The sequence below is a fragment of the Bufo bufo genome, chromosome 7, assembly GCF_905171765.1.
Source record: "Bufo bufo chromosome 7, aBufBuf1.1, whole genome shotgun sequence".
In the NCBI taxonomy this organism is placed as follows: domain Eukaryota; kingdom Metazoa; phylum Chordata; class Amphibia; order Anura; family Bufonidae; genus Bufo; species Bufo bufo.
In genome coordinates, this window is record NC_053395.1 from 192,979,774 (window position 1) to 192,996,165 (window position 16,392).

General features: G+C 44.3%; 1 protein-coding gene across 1 annotated transcript in view; it reads right to left on the reverse strand.

Annotated features, from left to right (window-relative positions):
- Positions 1–16,392, reverse strand: part of LOC121008820 (sodium channel protein type 2 subunit alpha-like) — a 185,172-nt gene that overhangs the window by 16,721 nt on the left and 152,059 nt on the right. The window lies entirely within an intron of this gene.

Consider the following 16,392-nt stretch of genomic DNA (forward strand, 5'->3'; position numbering starts at 1 on the left):
AACACGCATAGGGAGTCTGCTGTGGTAGTGAAACAATACTGTGAGTCCGTATGACATGCAGATGACAGGCGTCACACTTAGAATCACTGCACACTTCACTTATTTGGGCAGTCACGGGGCCAAAACTGACCAAATAACTCACGTATGAACTCAGCCTTACAGGTCAATGTTAGTGCCAAGAAGAAGCGCACCCCTTTTATACCGTCGTCAGCTGATTCCACATAGATGTCTACAGAACCTGTTCTATTAAACGTTTATACAAGTAGAGCCCCCCAACAGAGTGGAGAGGGTGTCAGCAGTAAGTTTGTGTTGACGTCATTGATTATTTTGCCCTTCCTCTGATCCGTCAAAACAATAACCCCCAAAAAACAGGTCCTGTCTGTGGAGCATCCACTTTTACTTGGTCAGCATTTGATCAGTAATCCATCAATATTGCTAATGCCAAAAAAAACAGGAGTGGATCCAAAACAGAGATGACACGTGAATGGAATAGTTGCATGCCTTCTGTGTTTTGTACCCACTCCTGCTTTTGGCTACCAAATAACAAGCCAATTCTTTTTTTTATTTTTATGGGGGAGTAAAAAAAAACACCTTTATTTAACAAACAGGATATTAACACATATAAAATACAACACAGAAGGGGCAAAACCACAAGATTTAATAGACAAACTGAAAAAACAAAGTGCTTCATCAATAAGATTGGATTGACGACCAGTGTCGGAGTGACCACGATGGTAATGCATATGGATCAAGAAATGTATGGGGTTATGGCTGATAACTGGAGGACAGTCCAGCAAACAAGCCGACTCCAGCTCATTCCGTGATGAGCTGGGTTGCTGATAAGTGGAATCTTTTTTTATTTTTTATTTTTTATTTTTCAAAGCTTTATTGAAAACGTAATTCAGCAGTACAATTAATTCCATTTCAGTGGACAGTAGTGGACAGTATACAGCCGCATACATTGCCAGTGTACTGCTTAGCTATCAATAAAATAACCAAGTTAACAAAATTAACATAGTAGATATCATTTCCAGTCATATTGCATAATTTAAGCAAAGATAACATAGAATGCAGGTGAGAGACAGTATTTCCTAGAACCATTAGTGGACCTCGTTAAAGTGCCTATAAACGATCCAGGGTTTCCAAAGGGCAGTAAATTTGTCATGAGATCGGTTTTCCCAAGCTGACAGCTCTTCAAACCTGAATATGGAGTCCACTTTATTAACCCAGTATTCAAGAGGTGGAAGATCTGATGAGAGCCAAAATCTGGGGATTAAGAGGCGTGCTGCTGATAACTTCTTAAACAGTGGAGTGACACCGGTGGATGCGTGAGAGGGGGGGAGGCCTAAGAGAGCAAGTTGAGAAGAAAGTATAATCTTGGACTTGCAGATTGTATTACATTGCTTAAAGATCTCGGACCACCAATTATATAAAGGTCAGCAGGACCACCAAATATGAAGAAATTTGCCACCCCCCTCTCTACATCTCCAGCATGCGTCAGAACCAGTACTGTTATATCTACATGTGATATCAGGCGTTTTGTACCATCTGGTGAGTACTTTGTAACCATTTTCCTGTATCCTGACACATCTAGATGAGCTATGAGGCTCTCTAAAAAGTCTCAGTTGGTCCTCGTTAGAGAATAGAATATCTAAATCTTTTTCCCAGGCACCAATGAATGCCAACTTAGGAGGGCATATAGGAAGACTCAATTTTCTATATAGCTGAGAAATTAATTTCTTAGGGGGATGTTTAGTATTAATGAGGCTTTCAAACCAGGTAAGGGGTCTTAGAAGCGCATGGTAGGGGACAAACTTTGTTAAGCTAGTTTGTATAAATGAATAGAGAGATGGAAATATCTTAGTTTCGGGGAAAAGGGAGACAAATTGATCTTTATGGATCATGCCACCGTCCTCCCTAAAAAGGGAAAGAGCCGGAGTTTCAGAATTACGAATATATGTAGGGAGACTTTGTTTCAGCTCTAATGGAGCCAGGTCTATTAAATCTTTTATTTGAATAAGTGGAGAGGGAAGTGGGATTCCATTATCGGATTTTTGGAATTTATTCCATGCCTCCAGGGTGGCAGTTATATTTGGGCTCGTATTTTTGAATTTAATTCGGTTTTGCTGAGAATGGATCAGTAGGGTTCTGAATGAGACGTTAGCTAGGGCAGCCTCCATACTAGGCCAGGATTTGTATGTGGGATTCCTGAACCAATCAACAATCCTGGCTAATAGGGTAGCTAGGTTATATAGAGAGGGATTCGGGAGGTTAATGCCACCGAAGGTCTTGGGGTTCTGCAGTACAGAAAGACGTATACGGGCTTTCTTGTGACTCCATATAAAGGAGCGAATTTCCTTATCAAGGGATTGGAAGAAGGTTTTGGGAATAGGGAGGGGGAGGACTTGTTGTAGATAATTTAGCTTAGGGAGGACTAATGAAGTAAATATATTTTTACGGCCAAACCAGGATAGTGTTTGAAGGTGGAGGTTGTTTAATTGTTCGTGCATATTTTGTAGCAGTGGGGCAAAATTTTGTTGGAATAATTTGGAAATATCAGTGCTGATTTTAACTCCTAGATAAGTTATGTAAGGGGTATCCCAGTTAAACGGGGATTGGGCTGCTAGGTCAACTTTAGTACGAGTATTTAGGCCTATGCTCAAGATATGTGATTTTTTCTTTTTTTTTTTGAGGTTAGAAAGGGGGCTAATTTTTTCTAAAGTCTCGTATATTAATGGGAGGGATATTTTCGGATTGGAGGTAAGGAGAAGGAGGTCGTCAGCAAATGCTGCGACCTTATGTTCATGGTTTCCAAGTTTAATGCCTTTGATTTTGTCATTTTGGCGGAAGGATTGTAGGAGTGGTTCCATAGTTAATACAAAAACTAGGGGGGAAAGTGGACACCCCTGGCGCGTGCCATTTCTAATGGAAAAGGAAGAAGAGGTAGTTTCATTCACCAGCACCGACGCCGAAGCATTGGAATACATGGAGAAGACCGCGTCTATAAAAGATGTTGGTAATCCAAATTTGATCAAAGTAAGGTGCAGGAAGTCCCAACTGATCCTGTCAAAAGCCTTTTCGGCGTCGGTGCTGAGAAGAACTAAGGGGTGAGAGAACTTGGTGGCATAATGAATAGCATTGATAATTCTGACCGAATTATCTTTACCCTCTCTTCCAATCACAAAGCCTGTTTGGTCGCGAGACGGTTTGCTAACATCTTAGCTAGAAGTTTTAGGTCAAGGTTCAGCAGAGAAATGGGCCGATAATTTGCGCAGTGTGCTGGATCTTTACCTTCCTTAGGGATAATGGTTATTAAAGCTCTAGTCATGTCTATGGTGAGAGGAGTGCCTTTGAGTGACTGATTACAGATATTAAGAAGATAAGGAGAAATAGATTCTCTGAATGTGTTATAATAAAGGGCTGTAAGGCCGTTAGGACCTGGGGCTTTATTTTTTGGGAGCTGTTTGATGGCTTTTTTCAGTTCATCCATAGAAAAAGGGGATTCTAATATTTCTATATTAGAAGTATTGAGTTTAGGGAGGGAAACAGTATCCAGGAAACTGCTGATGGCTTCTATAGTGGATGGGGCGTTAGCTGAGGGGGTTGGTTGGGGTAGATTATAAAGGGCTTGATAGAAGGCTTGAAATTGGGAGGCTATTTCTTTGGACGTAGTGACTGTTCCACCTTTGTTATTATGGATCTTACAAATATAGTTATAATTTCTCCTTTTTTTAATCCTGTTCATGATAAACTTGGACGCTTTATCGCCATGGGCAAAGTATTTAAATTGGGAGTTTAGAAAATATTTGGCCGATATCTGATAAGTGGATTCTAAAGTGTCTGAAGAAATGCGAGTAAAGACATTTGAATAAATTGTCCACTTTCTCCAACGTGACCTCGTCCTTTGATTTATGAATATCCTTCCATAAAGTGTTGAAGTCCTCTGCATGGATGGCATAAGAAATGTTCATGCGAGGTTCAACGGTCACAGAGAAAACAAGCTCTGTGACCAACACTGATCCAGACACGTCATACCCGGTCCACATCGCTGCTAACCACGTAAGGTCCTGAGAACTGATCACCAGCTTATCGAAACAACAGTCAAAGTTTCTTTGGAACCACGTCCCTACGATAGCCGTGAGTGCCTTGGAGCTGTTATACAGGAAGAGTGGGAGGCAAGTAAATGTCTTTGGTAACACCTCCAATAGATCATCTTTTGTGTACGTCCCGCAGAACCAACTTGTCCACACAATCCAGTCCTCTTTGCTTGCCTTGGTAACTGGAGGCTTTGATGAAATCTGTATGAGCACAGCCAGTGGATTTCTGTCTTTTCCTTTGAGTCCAGGAAAACAGGAAAATGTGGCTTTTAGGTTCAGCTCTGAGCCCACTTCACTGGCAAGACCTTACAGCTTCTCAGCAGCTATGTGGGAAGACAGGTGCTTGGAATACTCTTTCAGTCTGGTGTATGAGAAATTATAATTGGTGTCACGCTGTACAGAGTCCATTGTTTTTGAAGGAGCAAAGCAGCCTGTGCTGGATCAAGAGTTTCCTCCAAGGGGGTGCATGCAGGATTTTTCTTTTAGACAAGCTTCGCAATGCAGACCGTCGACAAGCAGAGGTCAAGCTTCCGGGAGGATACCTCAAGCTGTGAGAATGACTACTCCTTCATGCCGATGACCTACTTCTTAACACCCCATCGGTTGGTGTTTGCATATCCTTGCGATGAATGATGTTGCCGTTCACTGACTGTAAATTGATATATTGACAGACAAACGTATCAAACTCTGCCACCATCTTTCTAGGCGCCACGTTTCCAGTACCCTCACAAGCCAGATTTACCAGCATCTGTTCCAGGACATGAAGCAGTGGAATGACATAGTTCATCCCGTAGTCCTGGCGACTGACAAATAACGTGGCCTCCTCAAAGGGCCTGAGCAAACAGCAGGTGTCACACATAAACTGCCACTGGCTGACATCAAAGTTACACAGGAGACTACTCCTGTCCGCTTGGATCATCAATAAATCGTTGATGGCATTTCTCTGTTCATACAGTCGGTTCAACATATGGAGGGCGGAATTCCCATGGTTGGAAACGTCGCATATCAGCCTATGTTGGGAATGCCGTTCTGCCGCTGCAGCTCAAGGAGGGTGTGCTTTGCGGTGTACAAGTGGCTGAAGTGCATGCAAAGTTTCCTGGCCATTTTTAGGATGTCTTGCATATGGGTGGAAGATTTCAGGAACCGCCGACACCATGTTCTTCACGTCGTCGGTCACCATGGTTCTGATTTTGAGTTGTCGCGGAGAAAGCCAGGATTCGATTTCTTGATGAAGGACATGGAGCCGTTCCTCCCCTGTGTGACTCCGTTCGCCCAGGCAAACCAGGTGCAGAACAGCATGAGGGTGATGAGAGGGGTCGCACATGGCTTGCATACACTACATGCCTCCAAAATAATTATTGGATCTTTACATGAAAATAATGTATTTGGTGTAAATCGCGAGAGGGGCATAGTTGAAGGCATTGACTTAACAAGAGATACAGAGTAGTGGAGTTTGCTTTGAAATTTAAAATTTCAACACTGCACAATTCAGCCCATACAGCAAAAAGATGTGTACAATCACCCATCAATTTTCCCCCCAAAAAAACATTTCACATAACACATTTCACCACTACTTAATTTGGCCCATACCTCAAAAAGGAGGTGTACAATCACCCATAAATTTTCAAAAAAATTCCTGTGTCACATAAAGAATTTTACCTCTAAGTAAATTGTTCCATACCGCAAAAGGAGGTGTACGGGGGGCGTGACTTGCTCATGGCGGAGTAAGACGCACAGTGGAACAGCTCTCCCACCATCCCTGCTATATACCGCTATCCTCCGCGCAATTTCCCTTACCGATCGTCCAGATGGGTCGGAAAACAGCGAAGGGTCCGGTGGAGACCAAACCCCAATCTGATAATACCGGCATTCAGGAGTTCTTCGGCTCCCAGACGGGTGCTGCAGGGCATCAAGCTACGCCTAAGATGGCCGCCGCTTCCTCCCTTCCTAACGCAGCGCGCGCTCACCGCGTTCTGAAATTGACTCTCGGAGTCCCTCATCATGCGCTTCTGACAGCGGCTGGGATCTCCGTGCCCAGTTGCAGGCGTTATCCACCAAAGAGGACCTAGAGAATTTGGTCTTCAGGTTGGAGAGGACATACAAGGGTGAGATGGAGGTACTGAAGGGGGAAATCAAACACCTAGGCCATCGGGTGGAGGCCTCTGAGAGGCACAGGAGGCCATACTGGAGCATCTAGAAGATCACCACAAGGTGTTGGAAGCCCTCTCCCAGCATATATCTCAGCTATTATCCCACTTAGACGACATCGACAACCGTCATCGCCGAAACAATCTTCGGATCAGAGGTGTCGCGGAATCGGTCCAACCCGGTGACCTACAGCATACTATACAATCACTCTTTGGCTCTTTCCTGAATGGATCGGTCACACTCCCTATCGAGCTTGATCGTATACATAGAGTTCTGTGGCCTAAATCAGTCGATCCGGCCAGGCCAAGCGACATTGTGTGCCGTGTCCACTTTTACAAAATCAAAGAAGCCATCTTGAATGCTGCTCGTCAGGCAGAGAAAGTGGAAATTGAAGGGTCTCAGATCCAAATTATGCCTGATCTCTCCAGAAGAACACTTCAACTTCGCAGAGCGGTACATCCTATCCTTACCCTGCTAAAAGACAAGGACATTACCTACAGATGGGGATTCCCATTTCAGCTCCATGCAAAGAAGGATGGGAGATCCGTGATCTGGCGGACCTTTCCAAGTTTCTAGAGACTTTTTCGTTACCTCAGGTCTCCCTTCCAGACTGGCCGACAGTCCCATCTTCGATGCACATGCCAGATAGGGAGCAATGGTCCAAGGTGTCCCCAAGATCTTCGAAGCAGAGGAAGACGTCTTGATAGACTTCTTGTTTGTTAACCTTCATTCGTAGTTAAATGCGTATGTACGCGGGGCCTGTCATTGTGCCCTACTGCGGAGTACTCATTGTGCTCCTTACTGTTTAAAATGTTGGTAGGAAGTTAGAAATTCCCATATGTTACAATTACCTAATGTGAGGTTTATACCTGTTAGGTTGGTTAGCGAATACTATTGATGGATAGTTCTGATTTATCAGAATAATTCTGGTTCAGGGCTGGTGGGGGGGCCATATGCTTCGTCCGGGCCTCCACTTCTCATTCCCTTTATTTACAGGGTTGCAGGGTTACCCTTAATAATTTCCGAGTTATCGGAGTTGTGTATTTCAGCAGATGGCTCACAGGAGCTGTTTGGCCTATTTGTCTTGTCCCCCTGTTCTGTTTTGTCTACCCCCTCGTTTTCCCCTTCCCAATCCTGTCCTTGCGTTGCGAGGTATAAAGATGTTCATCTATATACTAATCTATGGCTTCTATTAAGATCTGTACTTAAAATGTTAATGGTCTAAACGACCCTGCTAAGAGAAATCAAATTTTGTATAGCCTTCACAAGCAGAGAGTCTCTATAACTCTGGGAACGTCCCTTCTTGCAAAAATAGATATTTCTCGGAATGGGTTCATAGCACATTCCCGGAATCCAAATCCAGAGGGGTGTCTATAGCTATACATAAGTCGACCCCATGTAATAATTTAAGTTCAGAAATAGATAAGTCGGGTCGTTTTCTCTTCCTTAAAGGGAACCTGTCATGTGGATATTTGATTATAATCTAACTAATTATATACAATCATTAACTACTAAAAAGTGCCTTAGATGTATTCACTTACTGGTGTGACAGATGGTTACCTCATAATATACACACAAAGATGCCACATGCTAATGAGCTGATTTGAGTCCAGCGTGATGTCATTGAGTCCAGCGTATATTTAATTCAGAGCTATAGCCACTCCCCTGCCCACCTGCTGCTGATTCATATGGAAAAAAAACTGTCATTCAGCAGCAGGTGGGCGGGGAGAGTCAGGAGCTCATAAATATTCATGACTCATCATTATCAGCTGGAGCTTTTCAATACATTATGTTGGCAGATTGACTTGGTCAATTAAAGAAAGTGACCCAGCATTTTGTTAAGAGAATCAGTCACTTATTTATGTCGCCCTTAGTTAGGACACCATAAAACTGGTGACAGGTTCCCTTTAAGTTGTCTGTACATGCTAAATTGTTGGTAATAGCGAAAGTCTATTTCCCTAACACAGGTCAATCCCGGTTCTCCCCTGCAATATTTGCTGCTCTAGAGGAATTTGCTGGAGGCCTACCGATTAATTTTGGTGGTGACTTAAATTTCCCCTGGACGCCTCTATTGATGTTTCTTCAGGTAGGTCTTCTGCTCCTGGTGGGGTGACTCGTGGATTTAAGAGACACATACAACACCTTAAACTTGTAGACATATGGCGTATTCTCTACCCTACTGTTAGAGATTACACTTTCTTCTCTGCCTCCCATAACAACTATTACCGTCTTGACTATCTTCTTCTTTCTTACTCCCTCCTGGATGCCCGCCCCTCTGCTGGTATTAAGCCCGTCTGATTCTCTGATCACTCCCTTATCTGGGTGACCTTGGAAATTGGGGACCATACCCGCTCCCAAGGTTCTTGGAAACTCAACGATAACATACTTAGAGACCCGGTTTGTATGGCTGATGTTATTGCTATTTCAGACTTTGTGGAGGTTCATAAAATAGATCCTTCAAGCCCAAACATTCAGTGGGAGGCCTTGAAATGTGTAGTACGGGGTAGACTCCTTTTAGTTTAGGCTACTTTCACACTTGCGTTCGGGGTTCCGCTTGTGAGTTCCGTTTGAAGGCTCTCACAAGCGGCCCCGAACAGATCCGTACTGCCCCAATGCATTCTGAGTGGACGCGGATCCGCTCAGAATGCATCAGTTTGGCACCGTTTGGCCTCCGCTCCGCTCAGCAGGTGGACACCCGAACGCAGCTTGCAGCGTTTCGTGTCCGCCTGGCCGTGCGGAGCCAAACGGATCCGTCCAGACTTACAATGCAAGTCAATGGGGACGGATCCGTTTGACGTTGACACAATAAGGTGCAATTTCAAACGAATCCGTCCCCCATTGACTTTCAATGTAAAGTCAGGAGTCCCTATTAATATACCATCAGATCGGAGTTTTCTCCAATCCGATGGTATATTTTAACTTGAAGCGTCCCCATCACCATGGGAACGCCTCTATGTTAGAATATACCATCGGATTTGAGTTACATCGCGAAACTCAGATCCGACAGTATATTCTAACACAGAGGCGTTCTCATGGTGATGGGGACGCTTCAAGTTAGAATATACTGAGAACTGTGTACATGACTGCCCCCTGCTGCCTGGCAGGTGCTGCCAGGCAGCAGGGGGCAGACCCCCCCCTCCTCCTGTATTTAACTCATTGGTGGCCAGTGCGGCCCCCCTCCCTCCCTCCCCAGTATTCAATGTGACCAGTGCGGCCCCCCTCCCTCTATATTCATTGGTGGCCAGTGCGCCCCCCCTCCCTCCCCAGTATTAATTGTAACCAGTGCGGCCCCCCTCCCTCTATATTCATTGGTGGCCAGTGCAGATTCCCAGTATTGTGACCAGTGCGGCCTCCCCTCTTCCCCCCCCCAATTAAAATCACCCCCCCCCCCATCATTGGTGGCAGCGGAGAGTTCCGATCGGAGTCCCAGTTTAAATCGCTGGGGCTCCGATCGGTTACCATGGCAGCCAAGACGCTATTGCAGTCTTGGCTGCCATGGTTACTTAGCAATAAATAGAAGCATTATACTTACCTGCGAGCTGCGATGTCTGTGACCGGCCGGGAGCTCCTCCTACTGGTAAGTGACAGGTCTGTGCTATAGGCAATGCGCCGCACAGACCTTTCACTTACCAGTAGGAGGAGCTCCCGGCCGGTCACAGACATCGCAGCTCTTCAGGTAAGTATAATGCTGGTCACAATACTGGGAATCCGCACTGGCCACCAATGAATATAGATGGAGGGGGCCGCACTGGTCATATTTAATACTGGGAATCCGCACTGGCCACCAATGAATATAGAGGGAGGGGGGCCGCACTGGTCACATTTAATACAGGGGAGGGAGGGGGTCTGCCCCCTCCTGCCTGGCAGCACCTGATCTCTTACAGGGGGCTATGATTCGCACAATAATTGTGCGGATCACAGCCCCCTGTAAGAGATCGGGTGCTGCCAGGCAGCAGGGGGCAGTCATGTACACAGTTCTTTTAGTATATTCTAACTTGAAGTGTCCCCATCACCATGAGAACGCTTCTGTGTTTAGAATATACTGTCGGATCTGAGTTTTCCCGAAGTGAAAAATCTGATCTGAAATAAACAGTTATGCAGACGGATCCGTTCTGAACGGATGCAAGCGTTTGCATTATAGGAGCGGATCCGTCTGTACAGACACCAGACGGATCCGCTCCTAACGCAAGTGTGAAAGTAGCCTTACATGCCTCTAGATTAAAGAAAATGAGATTTGAGCAGATAAGGTCTCTGCTGGAGAAACTGGCTGTTCTGGAACAGAGTCATAAGGGCGCTCTCTCTTCAGTGGTGTATCAAGAGTTATGTGACACACGTTTGGCTCTTAAGAAGATAATTGACCAGAAATACCTGGGAGCCAGAGATAGACTCCAAAAGCTTGTTTATGGACAAGGAGATAAGTGCGGTAGATTGCTAGCAAGAGCTCTGAGGCCGAGACCAAATACCTCCTATATTTCCTCCCTTAATTGGCAGGATAGAGGTTGTGTCCACGCTACAGGGGATATTCTGTGAGAATTCCAAACATATTATGAGGAGCTCTATAACCTGAGAGGGAAGTATGCAGATCTTCATTTAGACGTCAAAATACAGAAAATTAGAGACTACATCTCTGGCCTGTTGGGTCCTACCTTTCAGAACACAGGGACATCCTAGAAGGGGAAATATCAGTACATGAGCTACAGGGCAATATTAAAAGATTGGTTGTTGGGAAATGCCCAGGCCCAGATGGCTTCATGCCTTGTTTTTATAAGAAATTCCTCGAGGACATCTCCAGCCCCTTTACCAAAATGTGCAATTACTTGGCAGAGGGATCTTCCTTCACTCCTCAGGCCCTGATGGCTCACATTTGTGTTATTCCCAAGCAGGGGAAGGACCCTTTGGTTTGTAGTAATTACCGCCCAATTTCCTTAATTAACGTCGATGTGAAAATTTATGCCAAAATTCTAGCAGATAGACTGAAACCTTACTTGCCCTCTTTGATTCACGAGGATCAGATGGGTTTTGTCACAGGTCGGGAATCCAGAGATAATACTATCCGCTCTCTGGCCCTGATAGCCTGAGTCAATGCGACCAAATCTCCTCTTTGACTTCTCTCGGTTGATGCCAAGAAGGCGTTTGATCGTGTCGATTGGACCTTTCTGGGTGAATCTCTGAGGGCTTTTGGACTAGGCCCTAATATGATTTGTAGAATACTTGCTCTTTATCATGACCCCAGAGCTCAAGTCCGGATTAATAGCTCTCTTTCAGCCCCTTTTCAGATACATAATGGTACAAGACAGGGTTGCCCACTTTCCCCCCTGCTGTACGTTATGGTCATGGAATTCCTGGCTAGAGCCCTCAGGGGTCTTCAGCTAGGAGATATGGAGTCCAAAATCGCCATATATGTGGATGACCTCCTCATATATTGCTCTGACCCAATAGTTAGCCTTCCCAATATTTTGAGGGAGTTTTCGGCCTTTGGCGATCTTAGTAATTTTAAGGTCAACTTTCCCAAGTCTGTGATAATTAACGTCACGCTACCTCTAATTTAGTACATACCTTACAGTCTTCATTCCCCTTTCATTGGTCACCCAAATATATTTCAATATCTTGGCAAGCACAGCTATCCCTTCTAAGATTTCAGACGTCTTCTGTCTAAATTCTACCCCTCTTTTGGATGAAATAAAAAAGGATATGATGGCCTGGAAGAACCTTCCGTTGTCGTGGTTTGGGAGGATTGATACATTAAAAATGAATGTTCTACCGCAGATACTACAGTCCTGATTAAAAGTTTAAGACCACTTGAAAAATGGCAAAAAATCATATTTTACATTGTTGGATCTTAACAAGGTTCCAAGTAGAGCTTCAACATGTAACAAGAAGAAATGAGAGTGAGACAAAACATTTTTTTGAGCATTCAATTAATTGAAAATAACGATTAAACTGAAACAGGCTGTTTTTCAGCTGATCCAAATTTTAGGACCACATGCCTTTAAAAAGCAAAATCTGTGCAAAGATGTGGATTCATTGTCATTTTCTGTCCGGTAGTCACACGTTGTGATGGCAAAGGCAAAAAAACTCCCTTTTTGAACGTGATCGGGTTGTTGAACTGCATAAGCAGGGTCTTTCACAGCGTGCCATCCCTGTTGAGGTGGGACGCAGTAAGATAGTCAGTTTGGAATTTCTTAAATTATCCTGAGGGTTATGGAACAAAAAAGTCAAGTGGAAGACCCCAAAAAATTTCATCAGCACTGAGCCGGAGGATCCAATTGGCTGTCCGTCAAGACACTGGACTATCCTCGACCCAAATTAAGGCCCTTACTGGTGCTGACTGCAGCCCCGTAACCATCAGACGGCATCTGAGACTAAAGGGCTTCAAAAACAAAAAACTTCTTCAAAGACCTAGTCTCCTTGAATGCCACAGAACTGCTCGTTTGGACTTTGCAAGAGAGCACCAAACATGGGACATTCGAAGGTGGAAGAAAGTTTTATTCTCTGATGAGAAAAAATTTAACCTTGATGGTCCTGATGGTTTCCAACATTGCTGGCATGACAAGCAGATCCCACCTGAGATGTTTTCTACGCGCCACAGTGGAGGGTGCGCCATAATGATCTGGGGTGCTTTTTCCTTCAGTGGAACAATGGAGCTTCAGGAAGTGCAGGGGCGTCAAACGGCCGCTGGCTATGTCCAGATGTTGCAGAGAGCATTCCTCATGACTGAGGGCCCTCGTCTGTGTGGTAACGACTGGGTTTTTCAACAGGACAATGCTACAGTACACAATGCCCGCAGGACAAGGGATTTCTTCCAGGAGAATAACATCACTCTTTTGGCCCATCCTGCGTGTTCCTCTGATCTAAATCCAATTAAGAACCTTTGGGGATGAATGGCAAGGGAAGTTTACAAAAATGGACAACAGTTCCAGACATTAGATGGCCTTCGTGCGGCCGTCTTCACCACTTGGAGAAATGTTCCCACTCACCTCATGGAAACGCTTGCATCAAGCATGCCGAAACAAATTTTTGAAGTGATAAACAAGAACGGCGGAGCTACTCATTACTGAGTTCATGTTTGGAAGTTGGATTTCTGTTTTGGGGGGTTTAGTTTTTTTTTGGAGGAGTGGTCCTAAACTTTTGATCAGCTGAAAAACAGCCTGTTTCAGTTTATTCGTTGTTTTCATTAATTTGAATGCTCAAAAATTGTTTTGTCTCACTCCCATTTCTTCCTGTTGCATGTTGAAGCTCTACTTGGAACCTTGTTAAGATCCAGCCATGCTAAATATGATTTTTTGCCATTTTTCAAGTGGTCTTAAACCTTTGTTGGGAGGGTCCTATGTTGGTGGCGCTACATCGACGACATCTTCATGATCTGGACAGGGACAACTTATGAGTTGGACAGTTTCCACTCACATTTGAATGCGGGTGTCCCAGGACTGCAATTCACAGCTACTGTTTCAACAAGTGAATTGCAGTTCCTTGATGTACGGGTTTATTTGATGGAGGGTCTTTTAGCAACGGACCTCTATCAGAAACCCACTGATAGAAACACCCTCCTTATGCATGATAGCTATCACCCACGCAAAATGCTTGATTCCATACCCTGGAGTCAGCTTTTAAGGGTTAGACGCATAGTTTCTGATGAAGATGTTTGTACACAAAGGGTGGATGCCATGTGTACACGTTTTGTGGAACGCGGCTATCCTAAACATCTTCTAGACAGAACTAGACGTAGGGTGAAGTTGGTTGACAGAGGTTCCACACTTCGACAATCCACCAAGACCAGACCTAAGGCTAGGGTTCCTTTTGTTTCCATCTTCGGCCAGGACAGTGGCGATATTGCGCATGTCCTCAGGAAGGAATGGCATATACTCCAACGGGGGTTGCCAGATATAGAAGAATTTAAGTTCCCGCCGATGATGGCATACAGGAGGAACCCTAGCCTACGCGATAGGTTGGTTAAAACTGATGTTTGTGACCAAACAATGGCTACACAGAAATTACTTGCCCCACGCAAGAATGTTACCTATCCGTGTTTGTCTTGCTGTAATTGTGGTAATGTGCTTAAAGGAGATCATTTTTTCCATCCATACAGTGGCAAAAAATATAAAATCAAAGGTTATTATACCTGCAGGTCACGGGATGTGGTATATGCGATCCAATGCCCATGTAGCCTCACCTATGTGGGAGAGACCACCATGGAGGTGAGGGAACGCATCAATAAGCACAAGAGCACTATACGCAATAAAAACATGGATAAGCCTGTTGCCAAACACTTTGTTGAGGCTGGGCACTCTGTCAACCAGCTTCGCTTCAGAGTTATAGACAGTGTGGGTTTTCTTCGGAGAGGTGGCGACAAAGATGCGATACTGAGAAAAAAGGAACTCAAATGGATCTTTACATTGAAGTCCTTGCAGCCACTTGGACTCAATCTTGAGTTCAATGTGGCTGGAATTAGTTAGACTCTTCTCTGTATACTTAGCTTTGATTTTACATTTTATATATGAAAACCAATCTAATACATGACCATGCCATACCATATGATTAATGATCGATAACCACCACATTACTGTTTTTCAACAGACAAGTTACTAACTAGGATGTTCTTTCTTTATTATGTTACTTTATACTGGCACACTTGTTGTACATTGCTGTGTGGATACACATCATCGCATGTGTATACCTGTGATGGTTGTGTGTCTATCCAGCCACTAGGTGAACTTTGTCACAACCATTATATGTGATGTGTTATATCTGTGCCATACTTTATACTGACGTTTTATACGTATATACACCTGTGTTGGCATTGTATCCATCCTCTTGTAGGGCGATCTCTGTGTTCACGATGATACGTGACGCATTGTATTCATACCATGTGTCATTGTATCCTTTACAGTGCGCGTTGTTCGGTCTCTAGGCAACGCTGACATGCTCGATTTCTGTAGCTGCGTTGCCTCTACCGTCACACAACTAGGTTGCCTCCCCTGCCGCATTGCCTGTCACGTCTATTGATGGTGCGGCGTCGTGACGCTAGCCGGCCGCCCTCTGATGACGTTCGCGGACATGCGCAGTGTGTACATTGGGACGCCAACAACCACGTTGTGAAGTTCATCATTAACAGTTGCGGTGCTGCCCTGGGTGAGTCGCCTCTTGATGACGCTCGCGGACATGCGCACTTTCCATTCTGAGACGCCAGCCACCATGAGGATGTGTATACACCGACAGGCAACGCAGGTGACTATGTGAATGTGTTATCTTTGTTCATGTATGTTGGTATTGTTAATGAGTGTGATACAACAGCTTGGTGAATATTAACTAGGTGGGTGTAACATAGTGAAACGTCTGTTGATTGGATTATTGACATTGTGGGTGGCATTGACATGTTGGTTATATACCTGTTGTTTTAATTGTAAGATATGCTTGACAAAGGCTAACCTTAGCCGAAACGTTGCTGCTACTTTTTATGCCGTGGCATGCGGTAATTGATCAATAAAGAAGAATTTTTTGGATATGCTGCTGTGGCCCTCTACTCTTTCTACACGTTCTTTGGATCACTCTGGATCTGTGGTCCCTTGCCCAGCTGCTGCATGATCTCCATTACCGCTCTACACTAGCCGTTTGATGTGCTGCTTCTGAACAACCTTTCTTACTAAACTTTTGATCAGTCCATACCGCAAAAGGAGGTGTACATTCACCCATACATTTAAAAAAAAAAAAAGCCAGTCTCACATAATGAATTTCACCACTAAGTCAGTCCATACCGCAAAAAGGTTTACATCCACCCATACATTTTCCAAATAAAAGCCAGTGTCACATAAAGAATTTCCCCACTAAGTAATTTGGTTAATACCGCAAAAGGAGGTGTACATTCACCCATACATAAAAAAAAAAAAAAAAAGCCATTGTCACATAAACAATTTCACCACTAAGTACTTTAGCCCATACCGCAAAAGGAGGTGTACATTCACCCATACATTTTACGGAAAAAAAGGCAGTGTCACATAAAGAATTTAACCACTAAGTACTTCGGTCCATACCGCAAAAGGAGGTGTACATTCACCCATACATTTTGGGGAAAAAAAGCCAGTGTCACACAAAGAATTTCACCACTAAGTACTTTGGTCCATACCACAAAAGAAGGTGTATATTAACCCAT